Consider the following 22220-nt stretch of genomic DNA (forward strand, 5'->3'; position numbering starts at 1 on the left):
CAGGAAAGTGGTGGAGTCACTATCCTTGGAGGTATTTAGAAGACATATAGATGTGGTGCTTAGGGACATGGTTTAGTGGTGGACTTGGCAGTGCTAGATTAACGGTTGGACTTGATAATCTTTAAGGTCTTTTCCAACCTAAACAATTCTATGATTCTATGACATTTTGTAGTATGAATGGTTAATATTTAAAGTAGTTCAACATGTTCTGTTTGATTAAAAGCTTTCGCAGAAAGTCTTTATTTGTGGAAAAAGATGACAATCCTTTTGAGGAAGGCACAGTGGCTAGTGTATCACAACCATTGTAAGAATTTAAAAATATTCATGGACATGTTTTCTTACCACAAAGCACAAGCGTAATAGTCTTCCTCTTCAGCCAAACAGAACTGCATTAACCAATATTTTAATTCTGCAACTGCATTTATCAATAAACCCACGGATATAAGGACACCCAGCCAGAGGTTAAATGGAACCTAAGGAAACACACTATTGTAATATGTCTTTCTCCACATGCAAATCCAAAGATGCTATTTAACAACAAACCTGCCATTCCCAGAAATACAGCACTGATGGGAACTTCATCAGATTGCTGTAGAATGTTGCCATTTTACTCTGATTCTTGAAATAATAATCTTATTTTTCAGAGTATAACTTCTTGCTCTTTACAGCTGTCATTGTCAACATTTAAGAATGGAGAGTACTCTACAATGCACAGCCATTTAGCATGCTACCATCAAGTGAGGACATGAAGACAATTCTGGATCATTTGAGTAGTATAGCTTGTAGGGGCAATGTTTTCAGAAACACGAAACAATTTTCAGATCCTGAACTTGAGAAAATTTTATAGAGGTGATTTCTTAGCACTGCAATAATTCTGCCCCTTTCCTGGTACTTCACTAGGGAGACATCAAAAAAACAGAAGCACTTACTATCACTAGACATTGCTGAAATTCTTGGCATAAATAAGTAATTGCATTTCTGATGAAAGAGATTTTAAAGAGCAGAATCAAAATCTCAGGAACTTTCATTTACTCTCCAGAAAGCCCCTTCTGTTTTCAGCCACTAAAACATGGGCCTCCATACTTTTCAAACTTAATGTAGAGACAGCTTCAGACTTTCAACTCAGTCATTTCTGTTAAAGATATATTTACATTTGAAACCACTTGCAAAGTAGCCCTAGAGACTAACATAAACTGATTTTTTCCCTACCAACTTTTTTGTTAAACAAGATTCAAACCAGGAGCTAGAAACATCGCTGAAATACAAGCAGGAATTTAGGATGTGTGACAGGGTTATTAAGGTAAGGCCCCATTGGATCCAGTCTTCCTTATAGGAACCTACCAGACACAAAAACATGCAGCTCTGAGAAAAGCAGGGACCTGTCTCTTCCGCATATTTTCCACAAGTAGGATAAGGACTGCAAGGGAAGCCGTACAACTTCCACTGGTAAAAATGGCTGCATTAACAGCTACAGTCAAAGCACTTTTGATGGATTTGACTGATGTTACCAGCCTCGTGCTTACTCATAGTCTATTCCCAACCCTCTGCATCCACATCACCTTCCCATATTCAGTCTCCTTATATCAGCTTCACTTACTGTGAGACATTTTTCCCTTACCTATTCCCCTTTACTGACCTATTCTCTTCAATTTCTCTTGCCATTTGGTTTGTCCCTTCCCCACTATACCCAACCCAATAAATCCTTCAGTGAACTACCAATGTTTTCTGCCATATTATTCTTCATGCTGCTTTTGCAAAATATCCCTTCTCCAGCATTTCATCCCTCCCACCTTTAGGACAGCACTAATACTGTGTGACTGTACCTAACACAAAGGGAACATGTTCTAGATTGGTATACTACATTAATTAATATAAAAGACTAAAATCATGGTAGTCTTTAGCTTATACTACCTCACTATTGTCACTTATCCAGTTTGTATGGTAAGAGTAGTAAAAGCTGTCCCCTGGAAGTGAAGAAATCAGATTGCAGTGTCCTTCACAAAGGACAGGGAAGGAAGTTCATGAAAACTTGTACAGATTGAAATAGTTCTTTTCAAAGTATGTCAGTAAAAATAGATTTTATACAAGTCTGTAATAAGACAAAGGCTAATTAGCTGCAACCACTTTTTTCTTGAGGTCAAGAGGAGTTACACCTGGGATGATTTTAGCCTAGAATAGCCACACTTATCAATGAGGTTTTTTGGTTTTGGTTTTTTTTTTTTTTTTTTTTTTTTTTTTTTTTTTTTTTTTTTTTTTTTTTTTTTTTTTTTTTTTTTTTTTTTTTTTTTTTTAAACTCAGGATTAAACTCAGGACATGTTACATCACACCTTCATTTTTACTTGACACTAAAGTGACAGGGCTAATGAAACAAGTTATTTTGATAGGACACAACCTACTTGAAAATAACACCTATGTCTCAGTATTCTATACTCTGTATAACACCCAAGATTGCTGTAACTTAGAGAAGTCGGTCAATATGTTATCTTTTTTCTTTTTCTCTGCATTTTTCTCTTCCTTTTTCCACCAGTTTGTGTAGCTGGCAATATTCTGTGGATCAACAGCCCCATTGTTTCCTTCTCATCACTCCTTTATGAGATCTCAAGCATATACAGCTGGTCATCAAGCAGGGTTTCTAAGGATTTCATTCTTTCAGAACTTCTTTCAGTTCACGTACCAAAACCTGCAGGTTCTCCTCGTCCTGCAGCAGTCTCTCTGCTGAGACTCCTTCAGAAGGAGGATGATCCAGGAGGCACAAGATTGCTAACACCTACAGTAGTCCACTAGGATTGTCAGTCAGGCATTGCAAAACCTTGTCCTGGATTCACGGAGGTTTACTGAAGCTGAGATGTTTTGAAGAAACACATTTCAGGTTCACTATGTCACCACCTTCCTCTGTCATTTTATCTAGAAAATATCCACCTATTTCTGGAAGTAACTTACCAGCAGATGTCTTATTAGCTTAAATAGGACTTCTGCTCCTAACTCTCACAGACTCTTTGAAAAACTATACACAGTACCAATCATTACTTTCAACACAGTTATGCTCAGAGGACAGGAACCCATTGAGGCAGTCTCAAGCAAGACAGTCTGTGGTCCACTCGATTTCATTCAGCTTCTTATCCCAACCCTTCACTGAAGCACTACAGTTAAGGCTCTATTAGTGTTACAGTAAGAAGCGCTCCATGCCCCAAGGGTTACCCTGCACAGGTTTGATTGCAAGAGGAAGACTTAAAATTCCAAAGGACAGACAAAAAAAGTCTGATTAGCAGAATACAGCATAAAAGCAACACATGCAAGGTACTACAAGACGCTAAATACTGCCATTCAGTAACTGTACATGTCTGGTTTGCTGTCTCTTTTTTAACCTCAACCCTCAAAACACAGGAAAGGTGGGACAAAGGAATAAGATCAAAGTACCTACCCTTCTTCCCTTCGTTATTTAATATACAATGTGTCTTTCAGTGTACCTTTTTAAATCAAAAAAATACGTAGAATCACATCTAGAAAATACACTTGACAGCCCTTCCATTGAGCACTTCTTTCTGCCATTTCTAGCTGATATTGCAAGTGAAAGAGAACCTGTTTCGGGTACAGTACTCGTTAAGATGCTTTGAATCATCCTGTGCAAGTCTCTCCCTTCCTTTCTCACTCCTCTGCCTATTAAAGTACCTAGTTTAGGTTTACTGGAATTAAGTGCTATGAATACATCCTGCCTGCTTCATCCCTTACTCCAGTTCCTTTTAACCATACAGCTACTCCATGCCAGCCCTTATGACTATGCTGAAATCAAATAGCTCCATCTGCCCCAGTGAGTTAAGAGGAATCTCTCTGCAAGATTCCCAGCCTGGTTACAAGTTAGAGACAGTTCCTGTGGTTTGCCAGAAAGCTTCTGAAGGACTACATTTCTGCACCAGAGGAATTAATAGCTCCAAGCTTGTAAAGATTTACATATCTCCGCAAAACGTCAGTAAATCTGCAGCTTTCGTATCAGAGACGATGATTAGCAATGTGCATATTAAACAAAGGGGTAGTGAAATCTGATTTGCATATTTCTGACACACATGCAAATTCCCACCGCTTTCACAACATAGAATCTACACGGTTCACTTTATTTTGATTAAAATTATCACATTTCACTGATGACCTTTAAAGGAATGCTCACTTCCAGACTCTTAAATGCACCATTGATCTACTACACTTTGTCAGCAAAACAATGATCATTCCTAAGATGCCTCTGAAAAGCTACAGTCTTACACAGATCAGTCCATAAAGTTCCCACTGACGTAAGCAATGCAGAGATGCAGAATTTGCATAATCAGATCATTTGCTGCATTCAGCAACAAGGGACATATTCTGGCGATTCACACCCTCACCAGAAGGTTGCTCTAGTTAAGAGGAAATTGCCACATTGCAATGCAACAGACATGAAGTACATTAGCTGGGTAGCAGCTAACTAAATAAGCAAATGAAGATGTATGTAAGTTATTATTACCTTTGCTCCACAGACAATGAAAATGACCTTTGTCAAAAGACTGGTTCAGAATCAGAAGGCAAAACTTCAGGTTTCCTGTAAGATAAATGTTGATTCTTATTAGCAAGAATATTGATTTCCCCCCCCTCTTTTTTTATTTTGCTTTTGCCATATTAATTTTAGTCCAACCACCTCAGAGCAACTCCACTAATTTCTTTGCTTCTTAGGTTTCATCATTTTCAGGTAGAGAAACTACCAGAGCTTCATTAGACACCTTTTACTTCGTAGGGTTTTGCAAAACTTTTAATTTATAAGTTACGTTTACCCACTGAAGGCTATCCTCAACGGGACCCCACATCTATGCAGCTCTCTCGTTTAATCTCCCACTTGCTGCCGCTGCCTGGATGCAGCACTTACTGATAGGAGTTTCACCCTGGCCTCTATTAACAGCGAAGGCTATAGCTGACTCCCTATGAAGCTGTCTCTAATCTAGGTCAAATATTCAACTCTCCTGGTGGACGCAGAAATCTTGCTGCCATCAGTGGCTTCTGTGTCTACATTTTTGTATCATGTAGAAGCTCTAAGTGTGGTAGATCCACTCTGGTAGATACTTTACAAATACAGAATGAAAAGCCATGCCCAAGGAGCTTAAAATCAAAGCTAGTAAAAGCAAAAGCGAACTTTAGCCTGTGTTATCTAGGTGATACTGCAGACTAAAAATCTCAGCAGATTTACCAGCAGCCTGAACTGATCCAACTTGATTGGGCTCCTAAAGCCTCCTGCCCTAGCAATATATCCATTGTGATGGTCGATAATAAACCTATAAATATAAAAGCCTTAAAATAAAAGGATTTATGATATGACACACTTTGGTTTCAGAGAATAAATACATAAATCTTATGACGGTTGCCTGTGGTAGGATTTGCATTATTTCACCTCCTAATTATCTTGCCAATCACAGGAATACAAGTTTCCCCTGGAACTTGATATCCTTAGGCAATCAGGTTAATGAAGTATTATTTGGTCATGTGAAGCCACCGTAACTGGAAAAAGAAAACCTCTATCACTAGAAAGTCTTTTGGGCTTTTGAGCAGATCCAGTATAGCAGGAGGCAGAAGGCTACAGGTGAAGCTGTGGCTTAAGCCATATGATGTTACCAGGGAAAATACAGGTGGTTGAAGTCCTGAAGGTGCAGGAACATCTTGGGGTGGGAGTAGGGAGGGGACAGTCTCTAAAATAACGAATGAAATGCATGGTTAGGAGCATGAAGTGAGAGTTAGGAGATTGGAACACCACTATTCTGCATCTTGCCTTTTGAGTGATTTAGGGTTTCTCCACTGACCTGTTCTATGCCTCAGTTCCCTAAAACAGAAACAACAGTATTGTCCTCCTTCGTAAGTATCAAGAGAAACACTACTGAAGACCTAAATAATTTTTACTCCAGTAAAAAGGCTACATGTCTATCACAGCTATCTTCTGCATGGTGCCTTCAAATACCTTCCCTCATGTCTTCCACCTACATCTTTGCTGACATGGTCCACACTTCTATTTAATTCATGTCTATATAGGGGAATAAATTTACTTAGGGAATAAATTTACTTAGAAAAGAATGGAGAGGTCAGAGGACCAAGTAAACACAGGAAAGTGAGAAAAACCATTTTCTTTGCGCAGTCTGAACAGTTTTGCCTTGTCCTTGAACTTTAAGAGAAAGGTAGAAAACAATACATTCAAACTAAGTGCCAATTTCCAGCTGCCTCACAAAATGGGACCTCAGCAGCAGATCTCTTAACGATGGTTAAGTGAGAAAGGCTGCCAACTCCTTATATTAAACATAATCATCTGGTGGTGCCCTCCACTGAAGACAGCCAGCAAACATGACAGGTTCTTTTACTGATACAATAACACAAATAGACACAGGTACTGTAAACCTATTCCTGCTGGTGAATCACAAAAGGCATTTCTGTGTCTGTTTTAAACCGTTAAGGCCATATCAGCATATGAAAATGCAGTAGATTTTTAGCTTTTTTTGCACATCAGGAGGACTCGTTATATATTAAGATATGTTCTTGAAGCCAAGGACTAGCTATAGGTGTCCACACCGAGACTTCAGAGGCTGATTTTCAGAGGTGACACTTCCAAGAGCTTCCAGTGAGGCCTGTAAGAGCTGCTGGCTCTTACTTGTTCAGTTGTTGCAAAGAAGCAAAGAATTAGATGTGCCCATCACACACAATTAGAGGAGGTTTTTTGTGTGGTTTGGGTTGCGTTTTTGTTTGTGTTTTTTTTTAAAGCACAGTTATGGGTTGAAAAAGTGGAGAAATGGAAATTATTTTTTCACCTGCTTTTAGAAAAGTGAACGTTCCCGTCATTTCAAATTACTGCAATTAATGCATGATAAAATGCTATGATTAATGCTACCAAAATGAACCTAAATGTCAATATTTTAATGGTGCTCGCTGAGTTAATATAAAGCTGCACAAAGGGCTCAGTTCTTGGTAGATGTAAAACAGTAATAAAATTGGGCTGCAATAATTTACAACCATTGCCCTAAAAACTATTAATAAATTGGGACTTCTGATGGCAAAGACCACGTCAACAGACAGAATATGCAACATCCATCACTCTGAGAAAAACTGATGAGAGCTCACTGTGCCACTGCTCCGAGCACTCTACTGGCTATTCGTTTGAAAACAAATCTACTTCAAGGCCATTTATCTTTAAAAGCCCTTAACAAATTAGGAAGCATCTATCTCCTGGACTGCCTGTTCATCCATTTTTCACAAAGATAATTAGCACCCTGACCCAAGCATTAACGAAATTGTACTCTGTTTGGACAAACGGGAAAGAGAATTCTGTAAGCAAGAATTTAGCAGCGAAAATAACCTGTCCCCAGATATGGACATCTCAACTGAAGAAGCTTTTGTTGGCCTTTTGTTAGAGGCAGAACAAGTTGGTCTTTTGCATAGTTTCTTCCATTTTTAGTATGATTTTTCTCTTTCATTATGTACTTTCCTTGCAGCTTTTGCAGACTGAGCAAATTCAGCCATCTGCAGCACAAGCAGAAAAGAATAAATTCCTCCATACAAAATCTCCAGCTTATTCCTGATGTTATCATCAACACAGAGAATGAATGGAGCCAAGTCCCACAATGTAAGTCCTCCTGTAGAGGAATTAGCCACGCAGTAAGGCCCAATTTCTACAGGACAGGAAGACAGAAGGATAACTATAGGAAATTTTTACTTGCATTTAGGGAACCAAATTTGTTCATCTCCAGTCTTACCCGCTTGTTTTCCTATTTGCTGCTTATAAACCTTGCAGTCTTACAGGCATAACTTACAGTCGTATGTATTAACAGGTGCACAACTACATCAACAGCCAGTTACATGCTAAAACATAGTTTAAAAAAAAAATCTTTTAGCAGGCATAGAAAATTCCTAGTCTTTGGATAAAGCTGGATCATTTTAATCCTGCTGGAAGCAGAGAGAACCATTTCCTTACTTTCCTAGGTTGCAAATCAATCAACAATCCCTACAAGTCCCACTAGGACCATCAGTGAATAACCTCATCCTTTCTGAAAACTTTTTCCCTTCTCTGCTTTCCAACTGTTATTTAGCTGCACTTCTTTGACAAAGCTTTTCTCATGGTTGCTTAGAAAGGACTTTAATCAAAGGTGTTGTGAACGTCTCCGACAGCCTGTGCAATGCCTTTTTACCCCATTTTAACTCGCTCAGAAGAATTCCATTATATTTTAGAGCACACATTTGCTATTCTAAAAGCCTTCTTGGCTTTTCCCTGTCATATTATACTCATCTAGCTATTCTATAAATATTAATAATATCATTATGCATTTTTTATTGATTTCCCCTTGTCACATGCCAGTCTTCAGGCTGTATGTCTGTCACAAAGCATATGCAAAAGGCATATATATTTTTAAAGACAACCTTTTCTCTGGTAGCCAATAAAATAATATATGCCCCTTCTTTGTCTCCTTTCAGTGTTAGAATAATATCGCTAGAAGTTATTCTGCATACTGTGCTGTTCCTGGCTATTGAAATTTCCGAGGGGGGGAAAAGCTTTCATTGCTTCAAACAAGAGGGCCTTTGGGAAAGATCACTGCTATTCCCAGCCTTTGTGAAATGATGTAAGCGGTAACACACAATGAGGGGATACGCTGTGCTAAGATACCGGCATGGCTCAAGGTGTTAACAAAGTATGACTCCAAAGTCAGAGTTTCAACCACAGAGAGGGGCTTCCGCTAAGCAATTCATGTTTTGGTTTGTTGTTTGGTATTTGTGTTTTACTGCTTGCCTGAAGAGGAGCCGTTCCTTTCCTTTCCAGTGAGCTATCAAGCATCTTCCACAAAGAGGCAGGTTTAGTACAGAGGAAGAAGGAGGAAAGAGACAGGTAGTACGGGGGCAGAGGGATTTCACCATTAGTAAAATATTTCATTAATTTAATCTAGAAAGTTGAATGCTGGAAGATGGTTATAAATTTTCAGAAGATTTCTGTACTGGTAGAAATACATCTAGATATGCCAGATACTAACCAAGATCCCTTGAAAAGATACTGCAGAGATTTGGGTTACACATATTCCTGATCACATAGATGGGAGTCCAAATATACAATGAGCTTCTGAGAGAAAAACTCTGAACAATCCCACTGAAAACTTCCTCCTGCTCATGTTGCTGCTCTCACATCAGTCTACTTTCCAGGACAAAAAAGAAAAAAAAAAAAAAAGGTTTGGTTTCCAGTACCATCATTCAGGAAATTCCTGCCCCACAGATTCATTTTTTAAATGAACAGTCACTGCCTACTTAACTGTCAGAGTATGTGGGAAGGGACAAGGCATTTTTTCACAATTCCAAAACAGTGGCACTGATAAAAGACAGCAGATCAACAGGCTGCGGCAGCTCTTCGTATGGCAGTTGAAGTTTCTTCTGCTGCAGAAGAATAAGAATTGAAATTATGATTCTAAGAATTCCACTTAAGTTATATTTAGTGGGAGCCTATCATAATAAACCCTAAAGAAAGCAGTTCATGAAACCAGCAAACATAACAAAATAATGTTCATGCAGAACCACAGTGAAGATAGATAAGGCTATTGCTACAGATCACCAAAGCAAAATTACTGAAGCAACTTGGAACATTGTTGGTTTGGTTTTGGTGTGATTTTGTGTTTGTTTGTTTTTTAATTAATACATTAAACTCTCCTATTTAATTGAAATACAATCTACCAAAAAATCAGAAAATACCAATTTTTACTTAAAAAATTTTCTTAATACACTGTGTGAATTGAAAAACTTGGCTCCTGTGTAGTGCTAAGCATTACTAAGTCAAACAAAAGCTGCAATGGGAACTTCTGCTATTGGTGAAACAGATGTCACTAACACGGGATAATTAACAAGTAAGCTTATAAAGGAATGAATTATGACATCAAGGAAAAAAAATCATGGTAATGAATTGGAGTGGACAATTTCAACAAACACTTAAGGAAAAAAGGTTTTAATGCTGATACTCCTTAAATTAGGAACATGGCTATTTAAAGAATACTACTTTATTAAAAGTAGCCCACATTCTTGCTTAAATGAAGGCTCATGTAGAAAAATGCCACTGATTACACCTGAAGTATTCTGGTTTTACATCAGTGAAAGCGAAAGGACTCTAAAATGGTATCTTTTGCTGCCTCCAATGGCAGAAAATTACTGTAGCATTAAATACACAGAAAGGAGGAGTATTCTAACTGCTCGCTACAACCTCAAAAAGCTTCTTGTTAAAACTGTTTTCATTTTGCTATATTAGTTGTAGCACCACAATTAGTTTTTTCTTTGACATTCATCAGTATTTTTAGTGCAGTCCTAATGGGCTATTTGTTCCACCTATCACTTGAAAAAAAAAAATCCAAAACACTGAATCAGTTTCCACTAAACAAATGGCAATATATTGCCTTTTTTTTTTTAACATTGTCTTTATGAAAAAGCAAATAGATGCTCAGCACATACACAGATGTTACCTAAACACAGAGAACATGGGATTTTAAAACTAAAATAAAGGAGTTTGGGGGATCAGCACCAAATCTACATAATTTTCTGCCAAGTAAGCACCTGTCCCCAAGTGTTAAGTCCAAAACCGATGCTCTGGGAAGAACTACTTGCCAGCTTATGGAAATGGACCGCTTCATTCAGGGCTTGTTTTAAGAGCTACCATCCACTTCCCAAACATACTCAACTGGAACAGCCTCCCCATCAGAAATGAAGTAAGTAAATGTCTGATTATACAAAACCTAAGGAGAATAAGTCCACCAGACTAAAGAGCATCCCCCCTTTCCTGAAAGGGTTTCTTCATTGTGGTTCTTTGTTTGTTTTTTGGTTTTTAGACATTGAAACACCACCACCTTTAGTTTCCTACCTGATACGCAGACGGGGTTCCTAACAGGCAATTTATTTGGTGATGTAGCAATTATTCTTGAAAGTTGACTTCTGCCTCACAAGACAAGATTCTGGTTTTATCAATTAATGTCTTTGGCAGCTCACTGACTACGAGCGCTATCTATGTCTACCTTAACAAGTAGCATGGTACAATAAAATCAGGTCTATAAAGCAAAACTGTTGATGCTGAAGGTATGATATTCACACTGCACATGTTCTGGGAAGAACGGGAGGGAGGGATGCTACTTCAGGTTAGGTCTAGTCTGGTCCTGTAGACTAAATACCCATTAGTAGTAGTAGAGCATTATGCGCGCTCCTGGAGCACATTTTTAGTTTCATCCAAAAGGAAATTAGTTTACACATTCCAAAACCACTCTGCAATGTAAAGCAAAGCACAGTAAATAGGCAGGATTGGGAGACTTGCTTCAAAACCATATTCTTGATCCAAAATAAAAATGCTAATGTAAATATACCAATAGTCGCATGGCTTTTGGCTTATCAATTTTTTATTTTTTAAACAATGTCTTTACCAAACTAAGAGGACTAATGCCATAAGATCAGCTTAATTTAAGTGAGCAACAGATTTTTTGTAATCTTATACTCATCAAAATTTGGCTCTAACTATAGATTTTTACACTTAAGAGGCAACCTGACACTTTTATCTGTTGTGTAGGGAAGGTGGGGGGGAGTGTTAACCCAAAACTTGACCTTATCTGCACAATAAATTCCTGGAAAAGCACTTAACATCGAATACTAAGATACTACTTTTTAAGGTTACCTTTCAGAATAAAACCTCACTTTGTACTGAACAAATAGTGCACTTCACACAAAAACACTCCTCATTCTGCTGTTCTCTTTCTTGAACTAAATTTTCCCCCAGCAGTGCTTCCCTTCACGGGGAAACCCAGTGCTCTGCTGTGATACCAGGGAATCTAAAAAGTATCATTTCAAACTTATGCAGCCCAAATCAACACTCTGAAATGTAAATTCTTCACGTTTAGAAAGTTTCACAATTCCTGCAAGAACTGCTACTTTGAAAACGGAAAAACTTCTTTCAAGTCAGTCAGTAAAACCCTCTCCCTACGTCTGTGTTCTTGCTAACAAGGTATTTGTCAGCTTTAATTCAGAGAGACAGTTAAGCTTGGACTATTGTATTAATTATAGCCACTACTTATAAAACATTGTGTAGCTGCATTTTACCACACTGTATCCCAAGCCTCCAAACAAGCCATTTAATTTTCCTCGTAAGAGTGACAACTCCAATAATAAACCAGCACAAATTATGCAAAAGGATCACAGACCTTACAAACATGTTCTCAAACTTATTGAATGAATAAATCAAATATGCATACCAGCTGCTTTTCGTGCAAAGGCAGTGTTATTCCTGTCAATGCATTTTAGTGTTAATTTTTTCATGTAAATCCTATTGATTTTTAAATATTTTACAACTCTTAATTCTCCAGGCAAATTCCAGCAAGAGGAGTAGGAAGAAAAGGGGATTTGTGCAAACAGTCTTATTGAAGAGCTGCAATGTGGTACCCTCTGGAGAGCCCTCTACAAGAATTTATGTGGATGAATTCAAAACAACTGATTTTTCACAATAAATCACACACACAGCCATACACACAGGATAACCCACCTACATTATTGATCACTGCTGCTCCTAGAAGGGTGCTACGCCTTGCAATGAAAACTTGTCAATTAATTCTAGTGCTCCTCTGGAGACCATGAGGGCTGTGTTTTTCAACTCAGTATGTGATGGGACACTTCTTTTCATTCAAACCCCTACAGTCCCTAGCTGCATTTCTGAGTGCTTGGGACTTCTGCTCTTTATGTGTCAAACACCTCAGTCTGGTCAAGCAGAATAAGATCACACAGTTCCCAGTCATGAATCTTCAGTTTTAAATAACTTGTCCAGCATCACAAAGAAACTTCATGGCAGGATTCAACTCTCCAGGGCAACATTCAACTGAACTGAATCATGAGAACTGTCTATTTAAATATAAATCATAACAAGCACACTTCTTACTATTATATACATGGAAATGATGCTTTTTCCCCATTACTAACTCTCACTTGAAAATAAACCCATCAGAGTAACCAATCACTTCGGGGAGGTAGCAAGGTACATAAACACTAACAGGCTCTTGGAGAGACACACTGACATATGCACCATTTGCTACTGCAAGGCCTTTGGCTTGGTTTACCTCATACCCTTGCTGCTTGTCTCCAGAGATGTTGCTGGACCATCCATCCACCATTCTACACTTTGTGCAAACAGGACTTTCATTTCAACCCGAGCACAACAAAGTTCAGAATTAGCTGGAAGCATCAGGGTTGTTTTTTTTTTTTTTAGCTGAGATGTTATCACTTTATCAGTTACACTCTTCCAGTTTTCGAGACTACCGGTTGGACTCAGATTGCCCAGCGATCCAACAGAGAAAGAGATTTCTGATATAGACACAGACAAGTAAGGGCCTAGGAGATTAGTCAGATATATTTCATCCTGTGGCATGGAAAAAATAGCTAGCTGAGGCTGCAGAGATGAATAGGGAGTAAAATAGCAGGAGGAGGGACAATTTTCTATAGAATGGGAAGTCTAGTCCCCAAGGTTGCAGAATCTGACACGACCTTTCATATTTCAGATGAACTTAAGAAGTGCATTAATTTCGCTGCAACTACCTTCTTAAAAAAAAATGTATATATACACTAAATGTGTTGCTGTTATTCACAGACAAGTCATCTTCTGAGACAGCACCCATTTTACACCTTCTAAGTTCAATACCAGTTGGAAGCTCTTAAAAGACAAGAATTAGACATACAGGCTTGCTATAAAAAATATTGATAGTGTTATGGCAAATTTGACTTTCCTGTTTAAAATTTCTAGGCACAGAGCATTAGGATTGGAGCTTAAATCTACATCAAAGCAAAAATCAAAGTGGATGCGGAGAAAAATCTATGAAATTTCTGTTTTATCTTCAGGCTGAAAAATAAACACAAATTACTATAAAACATTAGCTTCTAGTTTTAACCTTTTTTCCTCAAAAAGATATTTTAATATCTTCACTATAGAGAAACTTTAGGAGCCACCGACAGACCTCTTCAGTGCCCCCAAAACTACTATTACTATTCAAGTAAGTTCCAACCTTAAAAGAAAACCCAAGACAGTTGCTCACTTTCTAGCTGATTAATAGCCAGGTCTAATATAATGTCCTCCTCGCATTTTAAAAATACCGCATCACATTGTCTGAATACTCCATGCTAACAATACTTGTTATCTGGGATGTCTCTATTTCTAGGGATACAACTATGCATACAAACTCCCCGGCTGACTTGAGAACTTCAGCCGTTATCGTCAGCTCCATCAGCACGCTGCAAGAGTAAGGTGACTTCAAGGAATCACAAGGCAGAGAAGGCAGATTATCAGTAGTCTCTTTGGGCAAACTGGTATAAAGCACAATACCCTCGGCAAACGTTCAGCTCTGCAAACAGTAAAATGCCGTCTTATTTCACCTATCTATCGTCAACAGATATCTTTGGGTATTTTCTATAGGATTAACAAAATTTAACAGATATCTAATGATTTACATATTATAGTACTGACCAAAGAGTAAGGTCCACGTGAATGCATAAGCGCCTGAGTGCTCAGCACTCAAAACCCCTGCTCTGCTGCCACCAAGCACTCCACTGACACTTCAGTTATTGGCATTAACATTTCCTATGCACATAAAAGTCTGATTTCTATCTGCACCGAGACGCACCTGAAGTTTAAGAGGCTGACGGAACCTGATGCCTCCTTTGATCTCAAAACACCACTGCTATCCATCAACTAGACATTTCTCTACTGATCTCATTTGAAGGGCACGTTTGAAGTAGCTGTTCTCAGAGCATACCTAATAGATCTGGCTTCACAGTGTCAGCCATCTCCTTTTTAAAAACTGGAAAGGAGCTATACCTTTTATCAGCACGGATTAATAGTTGGAGCGCTCCCTCAGAAGGCTGATGACCCACATTCAGGTTCCTTCTCTATCAGAGGGAATTCACATCCAAATCCCACTTCAGTCAGGACAGCGCTCTTCTCCCCAGACATGACATTATTCTCAGAGAAGCAGAACCTTCCTTCCCTGCTCCAAAAGTTAAATAAATTAATTGAATTATTTTCATAAAACAGTTAAACAGGAGGAGCATATGGAAGTCCGACACTGCAGTCCACTGAACTGGATACAGTTTGTTCTCCAACGTTTACTTATCCAAACCTCTTTTGCACACGCTGAATAAATCCTCCAATTACTTCACCACGGTATTACAAGAACATTATACCCACTGTTGCCTCCTTCCTAACGTGTGATGTGCTTTCAGAGAAAAGCGTAACTTCTGCTTTTGTAGGATCTTTTTCAGGTGAGAAGAGTGGTTCTCTCACTATCTTCAGAAGATTTGGCACTTGGAGTCACAGAAGGAGGAAATAACTTTCTGCAGCACAGCATAAGATGTCTAACTCCAACAGGGCAGGATTTCAGATGCTTCATTCTTCCCGCTGCTCACGGTATTCCCACTGAACAAGCTCAGCCTGATTCTTTCTTAGTACACTTATTCTGATGGACTGTACTCTTCATATACACCAAATTCTCCCTCTGCCCTGTATACACAGTCTAACTACCACACTCGAGACGAGTACACCATGGCTAAAAGTCATATGTGCATTTGCTGCATAGTCCAAGGGCTAACCTCCAGTATAATGTCGCGAGTGCAGACAGTAACGTCCCATTTTCAGAACTGAGAAAATAGGCATTATGTGACTGCAGGAAGATCACACTCCTGTTCAGCAAATGAGCAAATACTAAAAAACAGAAGTTCCTTTCTGCTTCTCAGCCTGACCTTACAACAAACATTACAAATCACAGCTGGCTTCTGGCCAAATTCTAGTTTAGACAACTTTACAAACTTCCGTTTCCCTATTTCCCTTCAGCCATCCCAATGAAATACAGTATCTCTCACTGTTCTGAACTCTTGTGTTCTAATTAAGCACTTATTTAACTGCACATAGCATTCAACCAGGCTACCATGGATGAGGGGAGACCTCATCGCTCTCTATAACTACCTGAAAGGAGGTTGTAGCGAGGTGGGTGTTGGTCTCTTCTCCCAAGTAACTAGTGACAGGACGAGAGGAAATGGCCTCAAGTTGCGGCAGGGGAGGTTTAGATTGGATGTAAGGAAAAATTTCTTTACTGAAAGAGTGGTAGGCACTTAGGGACATGGTTTAGTGGACATGGTGGTGTTGGGTTGACTGTTGGACTCGATGATCTTAGAGGTCTTTTCCAACCTCAATGATTCTATGATTCTATGATTCTATGACTTTGGAGTTGGTTGGTTTTTGTATTTAGAAGCTTCACTGAGTTTAAAAGAGCTACATAAATTATAAGTGATCTCTGCAACCATCAATTATTTACTCCTCAGATATAATGAGTGAGATTGATGAGAAAACTCCCATTGACTCCCATGATTTCACCTCATACGCTTTGATGAAAAACCATGCTGAGACAGTAGGTTCTGCAACAGCTCCTGCCTCTTCAGGCTGTATGCTAGAGAGGACATTCGTGCCCATACCACCTTTTCAGTCTTGCGGTTTTCCCAAAGCAGATTCTTCTGTACTTTGAAGGGAGCGGATCTGATGCAAGGTCCAGAGTGCCATCCAGAATGTTCACAAGGGCAACAGGGGCTTTCACAGTGGTCAGAACACCAGCCCACACAAGCGGTGGTGGCGGTGGGAGGGTGTTTGGGGCCCCAGAGTGAGGTTCTGATAAAGAGTGATGAGGAGGAGAACGTCTTCCACAATTATCATGAGAATCCTTTTAACAGATGTAGGAAGGAAAGGCAGTGACTGTAATTTGCCAACAACCTTCACAAACATTTCACTTCTAAAATAATGTCTTTTGTTTTCATGAGCTTCATTTTATTATTTCCAGAGTTAATTTTTTACCTAACGGAGGCAGCTCAGTTCTGCTGCCTGTTTTAGGCCATTCTATAACTTTACATCCACTGCTGGCTTCTTTTTTTAACAAAATATTCTTAAGACCTGCTTCTAATATTTTATAAATAGATAAATTACATCTGGAGAAAACAAGCTAAAACAAACAAAAAGAAAGCTAAAAAAACCAAAGGCAATGAAAATTGCATTACATTATCAGCCACGTAAGGAATTTTTATGTAGCCTGGACGAAGTTCCTCTTCAGATTTTATTCTGCAATATGTCATTGTGTTGCATCTGGCAGAAAAATAAGACCTAAAATCAAAGTTCTGTGAACTGAATAGCTCCGATAAGCTGTTTGGTGGGCTTACTAAAATCAGGAACTGGCCAACATTTGCGTTTTGGAATAAAACTACTGGGTGATAAAGAAACAAATGTAGAACACTGCCAGAATATTGACACTTCTTCCAGAGGTATAAAAAATTACTTAATGTTGAAAATTTTGGAATGAGAGCTGTTCATCCTTCATCTAACTTTTAAACAAGATTGGAAAAACCCTTTGCAGGTAAATGGTCAGATAGTATTATTGGGATCACTTTGTAGTCTGGTAGAACAGGATACCGTATGCAACAAATACAGGCTCACAAGAAAGTAGGTCCCCCACAGCATGCCTGTAAGTAGACTACTTACACAAGCAGACCCACCAAATCATTATGACAATCTGTTCCCATAACATACTTGTCACACAAATAAGGTTTGGTAGGTTTATTCACTACACAAAGTCTATGATAACTGCTTTTATTATAAGCCACTTGTGCTTGTTTATAGTTCCTTGTTTTGACATGCTGCAGATCATGTATAATTAAAGATAACTGTTACTTTCTTCCTTCCTCCACAATACAGTAAAGCCTGTAAACAAAGACAAGCTCTGGGACCATTACGAGAGGCCCTTGTTTGCAGACTGTCTTTCCAACCAGCTCCTTCAATTTCAATACTAAAACTGTCAAGCTTAATTAAGAGTTATGGGGCATAACCATTTCAAAACCATAAATCCATACAGCAGAAAAGCAACATGACTGCCTTAGTGAACATCTCTTTTTAAATAAGCAATATCTCTTTCTGAGACCTAATTTAGGTTCCTTATACACAACTTTGTATTGTAAATATCTTTATTGCTTCTCCTGCAGTGAATATAAAGACAGTCATAAAATAATTTCATCCTGATGTCTTCTGGTTTATTTGATTATTTAAAATGGACCTCAATGCATATTCTAGTGCTTACACTGCTATTCCGTCCAAATTCACCATAGCTTTTTGTGATCCTTCAAAAACTCTGCAGAGAACTGCCTTTCTCTCCAGCTTCTTTTTGTATTTTCTTTCTAAAGTCGCTTCGCCTTTTGAGCGTGCACAGCTGTCCACACACCCTCACAGCCTCAAGCAGAATGATATTGAGAAAGAAGTATCAAGAGCTCACCGATTAACCGCTGCCCTTTAAAACCATCTTTAATATTCAGCACACCCACTCTGAGACACTAATGACCCACTCCAAAAAATCCACCAAAACAACACCATAGTGCAGGCTTAGATTTAAACCTTAAAGCCACCTTACCCATTCCAGGGGAGCTACACATTTGCTTCCATTTTAACAGTGCTTAGGTCTTCCACCAGAACCTCTGCCGAATCAGTGTCCTAGTGAGCACGAGACCAATTCTCAAAACCCAGTGCAACTTGAACCATATTGGTACTTTCAACAAGAAACTGAAATTTAACAGACAACTGCTTACAGTGCTTCAAAGGCTTGAACATCACAGTATTTGACAGATTTTTAAAATCAATGGAATTTTGACATTTTCAGTGTTAAAAATGTCCCATGTACAGTCTTACCATTAACTTTCATTTATTTAAAGTGATTTTCTGGCCTTTACAGCAACGAAGCTACACTTGAAAATGCAAATCCTAAAGGTTTAAAACCAGAAGGGTGATTAAAACAGTATCACATTTATTACTACTTCTTAATCTAATGATTTTTGTAATATGATGACATGAGGAAACCTGTGGCTTTCTTCATCTGCTTCATGGACTAACAGAGTAGTTCAATTTCTAGAACTGCTGATCATCTAATAGATAGTCTACAGCCACCCCCTTAAAAAAACAATTTCCTTAAAAACTTAAACTGTTTCTATCTGATGAGCACTTTATGTGTTAAGCAACATTTGGGTCAACTTATAGAGGAAATTATAGCTGAATACCTAAAAGCATCGTTTATGCAGACTAAACATTAGCTGTAAAAGACTTTTATCAGCTTTTTATCAGATCCAGAGAGGCACAGAAAATACACCCTGACCAGCGAGTTAATACATTTTGGGAAAAGATACTAAGAAAAGGAGCTAAGCCTCTCTCTTCTTCATTACCCTACCTGGAAAATGTGTTTAATAATAATCCTTTGAACTTAAATTTCCATTTGTAGATTTGAAATCACTTTACAAAGGTGCATAAGCATTGTTATTCTCATTTCACAGTTGGCCTCACTAATTACAGAGATCTGTAGCAATTTATATGAGAAGCAGTGTTCTCTAGTGAATAAGTTAAGAGTCTGAAATTATCTCCCCAGGGTTTTCTTCCCAGCTAAGCTGTAAACTTCAGTCTATGCTGAAACCCACTGGGGCAAAACCAGATACAGTCCATCTGAAATCAGTGGGTTTCTGCATGGGAATAGGAGTCCAGGCCAGAAACTCATGACACAGATTGGAAAAATTTCTGCCTAACATTGATCTAGTCGGTTAAAATTCACTTTTCTGGACCACTGGGGAGATGGTCATCACAGAGATTATCACAGTATTCAGACACAAAAATATGCAAAGAAATGAAATGGCACCTTTTCAGAAGAAAAAAGAAATAATACGATAAATAGTAGTGGACAGTCTGGAGTTCAATCAGGAAAACTCCTTAATCACTGTCATCAAACTTTTTTTCTCCTCTTTTGTTGACAAAAAAATCTTTCACCCCAATTTCCTGTAATACAGTTTTTCTTACTTTATATAATTCCTCTTCTGGACAACAGCTCCTGCACATGGCAGCAAGCTTATCTATGGGATCCAAATTTTGTCATGGAAAGCACTTCTGTTTGATAAGTCAAAGGATTCAGGAAAATATTAAGAGTACATCTTCTCCGTTAACTGGAACCATTTTAGAATCTTTTATTCTCAAATACCACTTGGGCACTTAGGTTAAACTTTAACCAACATCTCCAATTTCACACTGGATTAAAGGCTAAAAATGAGGAAGTAGCATGGTATTTTTCTTTTTTAGAATTATGGGAGCAATAAAAATCAGACCTATAAGGCTAACATATAGAAAAAAAGATTTTCGAGGTTGCAACCTTTAAACTATTATCTATTCTTCAAAAAGCTGCTTACTTGCAGGGTCAGGCCTAAACCACGATGGCCCACAAAGTTGAAAGAATCTCTCACCCTTATCAGCTTCAAAACTACTCCAACGTTTTCCCCAAATATCAGTTGGCCAAGAAAGGACACCAACACAGCCACAGTTAAGAGATTAAGTCAAAAACATGTTTGCAGACTTTTAACTTTAAATAAATAGAGACCTTAACTATTTGCAGAACTGGTATTTTTTAAAAAATGGCAATAGTTGCCACTGAAATCAATCTGCTTACTCATATTTTTCTCAGCTGTAGTAGCCTGTACATGTAAAAACTGTATGGACAACCGATTTTGTACATAAAGGAGAAAAGCATAAACAAAAGTGAACTTTCAAGACAAACAAACAAACATCTGAAATGTTTTAAATTCAGTAATAGTTTAGTAAATTTTATACAGAATATGAGTATGAAATAGACAGATCAAACTGATTTCCAAGCCCAAGCTGTCAGACAAAGAACAGAAGATGCCAAACTGGAGTTCTAATAATTCAAGATTTTGCTACAGAGGTTCACAGCCCTGCAAAATTTTGTAATTCGTAATTCATAAGCATAAGGTCAAAAGGACTCTTAAATAATTTAACTTGCATAACAGAAGAAATTTTTTCATTCTCTTACACTTTGCCTAAGCGCAGAAAAGCCTGTTCAAGTTAGTCAGAAAAAAATCAACAGCTGAAAAACCCACCGTGGTTTTTGTAGTTTATTTCAGGACAGCATCACCTCTCTCTTTGTGTTACAGTTTGCGTTGAGGCATAAATCCATAATGGATTCATGCTAGTTTGTGCCCAGTGCGATAACCGCTATGCCATGTCTTTGGAGATTGCAACACTGCTTCTTTACACAGTTCTCTCTCTAACACTCCTTGACTACAACCACAGTTAGTCAAACTTTAACACACAAATGCATGTTGATGATGGTGACAGGCAAGAGCAAAAACTTTGGGTCATATGCGTAAACCAAACACGTTTAGTTTGACCACCAGCATCAAGATCTCTTGACCAGTTCTGCAACACACCATGGCGAGTGAATCTTTAAAGAAGGAGATCTCAGTGACAGCCCCTTTCCCTCCCCAGCCAGGGCATTACAGGGTCCCCCAGCTTGGAGCATCTCCTCTACACAGGACTCATAAGGTTAGGGAGGATGTTGCGGGGGAGCCTTGCACTCCGCATAAAAATGCACCAGAAAAAAGAAGAAGTTGCAGAAATTGCAATCCGCTGTTTTAGCGTACTTTTGTGGTTAAGAACTTTTGCTTCTGATCCACTATAACTGCACTAGAACCAAATCAAAGCTTCCTGTCAGCAAGATCTACTGGGAATACACATTACTTTCAGTTTAACAGCTTTCAGGCTTCTTACGCCACCTCCCACTTCCTCCCTAAAACCACAACCGAGATCATTATCAACTAATATGACAATGCCTAACAAGGGTACAGCTGATAAATTGTAGGTTTGATCCCATCTACAACGCTCATATGCCTCCAGCAGATGGTTCATCTGTCTGATGTTGAAACAGGAACTAGCACTGCAACTAAATGTAGATGAACTGAGGAAAAACTGTATCAAATAAAAGTTTTTATTTTAGAAAGCACATTCAAAGAGCATCTCTAATTACGGACAGAATGGAAGAAAAGAAGGATGAACACTAGTCCCTTCAAGACTGCATTGATTTTCCAGTTCTGCACGTGAATGTAAATAAATCTTTAATCAAGGTTCACAATTTCTGCACCAGGACAAATTTAGAGAAAGTAGAGGAAGTCAAAGGAGAAAAATAAAGAACTATGGAAGCATAAAAATATCCATGAACATACACACATGTGCACACACCCACACACAGAGCAAGGCATACTTTGCCATATGGGATTACAGCTCTGTATTTAGCTGATGGATTAAGCACCAATAAATTAAAAAAAAAAATAAAATGAAAAG

The sequence above is a fragment of the Aptenodytes forsteri genome, unplaced genomic scaffold (assembly GCF_000699145.1).
Source record: "Aptenodytes forsteri isolate BGI_AS27 unplaced genomic scaffold, ASM69914v1 Scaffold282, whole genome shotgun sequence".
NCBI lineage: Eukaryota > Metazoa > Chordata > Aves > Sphenisciformes > Spheniscidae > Aptenodytes > Aptenodytes forsteri.